Genomic DNA, 4,385 nt, shown 5'->3' with positions numbered 1-4,385 from the left:
GTGTTCAACCAAGCAAGTGAGTTCTCAAGCCTTGTACTCAAGAGTTCTCTAGTGCTATACAGGTTCATTCTTCTCAAACTCACTCTTGTGTTCACTTCTTCTCTTCCCTAGTCCCTTAAGGAGGGTGGTTAGGCTGACTTAGCGCTAGTGAAAGTGCTAAGTGCCGGTGCGGTTGCTTAGAAAGGTCTAAAGCATCGACAACGTGCTCTTGAATGGCCCAAGTGTGTGCCTACGCATGCCCCCAAGTGTTGGCTACGTGTGCCCACGTGTACACAGCGAATGGCCGCACAACACCCCAAGTGTTGACTACAAGTGCACAATGAATGGCCCAAGTGTTGCCTAGATGTGCCCATGCTGCCCACAACTGTTGCCCAAGTGTGCAACCAAGTGTGCCTGTGCATGCTCTCGAATGCCCCAAGTGTCGCCTTAAATGTGCCTATACGTGCCCGCAAGTGTTGAATAAGTGTGTCTAAGCGTGCACCCAAGTGTAGTCCAAGTGTCGCTTAATTGTGCTCTTGAATGCCGCAAGTGTGCACATATACGTGCCCATGACAATGCCAACGCGTGCCCCCGTAAGGGTGCCTAAGTGCATATGAAGGCAGTGCACGAGGCGGCAGTACCGCGCGCAGGGCCGCACAATGTGCGTGCATGGTGGCAGGCATGGCTGCACTACCGCGCGGAAGGCAGCTGGCATGGACGCACAAGGTGTAGGCATCGCCGAGGGCAAGGTTGCACTAGCGCACTAAGTCTGCTGGCGTCAAGGCAGGCTGTCGCGCACATGGATGCGGGCGTTGTTGCAATACCGCACACATGGTTGCACGCAACCTCGGGCACAGTTGGGGGTAAGGTTCCACTATCACGGGCAGGGGTACAGGCTACCGCACGCACATGGCTGGGGGCAAAGGTGCACACTGCACGTAAGGCGGCAGGCAACAACACACCTTGCTGCCGGAAAGGCTGCTCAACCGCACGAAAGGTGGTAGGCCCGGATGCACATAGTGGATGGCAATGGTGCGGGCAGCGCGCGCTGGGCTGCTGCCCGTGCCGCACTTCCATACACATGGCTGCGACCACGACTGCATATGCCACGCGGATGATTGCACGCATGGTGCACATGACACACAGATGGCTACACAGTCGCGCCCAAGGTTACGATCCACGCCGCACATGCCGCGATTCTGGCCGCACTAACTCGCGCAAGGTTGCTTGCATGGCCGCACATGCCTCGCCCCTTGCTGCCCTACCGCTCGCAAGATTGCGTCCATTGCTTCACACCGCCCCCCAGGTCACATGCATGGTTGCATGTGCCACGTCCATCGCTTCGTTGTCGCGCGCTAGGTTTCGGGATTTGTCGGAAGTGCCACGCAAGAGGTTGCAGGCACCGCTGCATCGCCGCGCGCAAGGTTGCGTTGCGTGGTCCACATGCAACGCCCATGAGTGCACTACCGCGAGCAAGTTCGCTGGCACGGCCTCCCATGCGTCGATATTGGTGGCTGGCATGGCCGCACATGCCACGGGCATTTCGGAACATGGCTCGCGTAAGGTTGCACGCATTGCCGCACCATCGATACCAGGTCTAGTCCGCCGTGCACATAGCCGCACGCACGTGGCTCACACATGGGTGCTTTCGTGGCCCCCATGGCCCATGCAACAGAGGCTCCTTTGCGGCCTTCGGCTGCACATGAGGCACCGACTGCTGCACACGCCAAGGCCATGCCCGCACAACATAGTTTGGGTCTTTAAATCATGTTGTGCGAAACATCCCTTTGGGTTAGAAAAGCCATGCAATTGGCTATTTGGCACCCAAAGGACAATCAGTTTCACTTAAACCCCGCATTTCCATTTTTTTGGGTATTTTTCGTAATGTTTCAATCATAAAATATTAAAAAATATCAAAATATGTTGGAATGGTCCAATATTTTTTCAGAACATTCTATCAACCTTTGGAAGACATCCGAAATTTAGTTTTCAGAAAAACACATTAAAATGGATTTTTCATAGTTTTTTGAATTTAATATGTTTTTTAATATTAAAAAATTAATAAAAAAATAAATATTTATCCGAAGACGATGATTTTTATATGAAAATAATCTAGAGTTCCACACTTTGGTAGAAATCTCTAGAAACTGGGCCTTACTAAGCCATTGGGCTTGGCTTGTGGGCCTTCAGTGGGCAGGTTGTGACACTCTCCCCCACCTAAGTCGGCAACGTCCTCGTCGCCTCTTCTTCGTGGAACCTTTGTATGTATTCTTGGAACTGCCATAAAGAGTCGGCGGGTTCCCAACTTGCCTCGCTTTCTGGTACCCCCTTCCACTTGACTAAGTACTCCCTACTAGGAGGTACGCCTCACCTTCGGATGATTCGGTCAGCGATCAGGTATTCTGCCTCCTTGTCGTAGGAGGTGGTGATATCCATTGGTGATCTTGTTGAGGTTCCACGACTTGGGTCTTTCTTGTTTCCATGGTATGGCTTCAATAGGCTCGTATAGAAGACCGGATGGATCTTGAGCTTAGGAGGTAGGCTCACCTCGTAGGATACTTTGCCCACCTTCTTGGTGATTTCGAATGGGCCTTCATACCGGAGCACCAGCCCCTTATGTACCTACCTTAGGGACTTGAATTGTTGGGGTAGAAGCTTCACAAGTACCAAGTCCCCGACCTTGAAATTTTCTGGTCGCCTCCCTTTGTCAGCCCATTTCTTCATCTTCTTAGTGGCCTTGTCTAAGTATGACTTAGCCACATCTAGCCTTACTTGCCACTCCTTGGCAACCTTAAATGCCGAAGGGCTCTTCCCCATATAGCCGGTCATCACCGTGTTTGGCGTTAAGGGTTGTTGTCCCGTGGCAATCTCAAATGGACTTTGGTTCGTGGCCTCACTTCGTTGGAGGTTGTAAGAGAACTGAGCCACATCAAGCAACTTGGCCCAGTCATGTTGGCTAGCACTCACGAAGTGCCTCAAGTAGAGCTCCAACAAGCTGTTAATGCGCTTTGTTTGCCCATCGGTCTGGGGATGGAAGCTTGTTGAGAAGTGTAGTGACGATCCCAACAACTTGAATAGGTCCGTCCAGAACTTCCCCGTGAAGCGGGGGTCTCGATCACTTATTATGGATTGTAGCACACCCCAATGTTTGACGACGTGCTTGAGAAATAGCCTTGCCACTTCTTCCGCCGTACAATCCCTTGGTGCCGCCACGAATGTGCCATATTTGGAAAATCTGTTAACCACCACCATTATTGATCCATACCCTTTGGACTTGGGTAGGGCACTGATGAAGTCCATAGAGACACTCTCCCATGGTCTTTCTGGTATGGGAAGTGGCTCCAGTAGTCACCTGGGTGGTTGCTGCTCTACCTTATCTTGTTGGCATACAAGACAAGTTCTCACATAGGCCTCTATGTCATCCCACATCTGAGGCCAATAGTAGGCCGCTTCCAGTAATGCCCACGTGCGCCTTTTTCCTGGGTAGCCAGCCCATTTAGTGTCGTGGCATTCACGAATGAGGTTTCTCCGTAGGTTACTCCACTTAGGTACGTAGAGTCTCCTCTTCTTGGCATAGAGCAAGCCATTTTGCTCCCAAAATCTTCGTGTTTTGCCCTCCCGTGTAAGAGCAAGTAAGCTCTTAGCCATAGGATCATGTTGGAGGCCCTCTTTGATCAACTCTAGAAGTTCCCCCTCCGGTTGGCTGAGAGAAGCTAACTCCGCCTTTCTACTAAGCGCATCAGCCACCTCATTGGCCTTACCCGGCTTGTATTCGAAGACGAAGTCAAACTCTTCCAAGAAGTCTTTCCATCTAGCTTGCTTAGGACTTAACTTCTTTTGGGTTTGAAAGTAACTAGTGGCAACATTGTCCGTCTTCACCACAAACCGTGACCCAAGTAGGTAGTGTCGCCACGTCCTTAGGCAATGCACCACTGCAGTCATCTCCTTCTCATGGACTGTGTAGCACCGCTCTGTCTCATTCAACTTTCGGCTCTCATAGGCAATGGGGTGCCTTTCTTGCATCAACACCCCACCGATAGCAAAGTCAGATGCATCTGTGTGCACCTCAAATGGTTTGCCATAGTCGGGTAGGGTAAGTACCGGTTCCCCCATGACAACATTCTTTAAGTCCTCAAAGGCCTCATGCGTCTGACCATAACCATGGTCGGTTCTTCTTTAGTAAGTCTGTAAGTGGAGTTGCCCTTCTTGCATAACCTTGAATGAACCGCTGATAATAGTTAACTAAGCAAAGGAAAGACCTTAGCTCAGTCACTTTAGTTGGTGCCTCCCATTCTTGGATAGCCTGCACCTTGCTCTCGTCCATTTGTAGGGTTCCACCTCTAATCTTGTGACCAAGGAACATCACTTCCTCTTGTGCAAATGCACATTTCTCCTTCTTGACATAG

Source organism: Macadamia integrifolia, chromosome 9 (genome assembly GCF_013358625.1).
Source record: "Macadamia integrifolia cultivar HAES 741 chromosome 9, SCU_Mint_v3, whole genome shotgun sequence".
NCBI classification, from domain to species: Eukaryota; Viridiplantae; Streptophyta; class Magnoliopsida; order Proteales; family Proteaceae; genus Macadamia; species Macadamia integrifolia.
Note: the sequence above shows the minus strand (reverse complement) of the source record.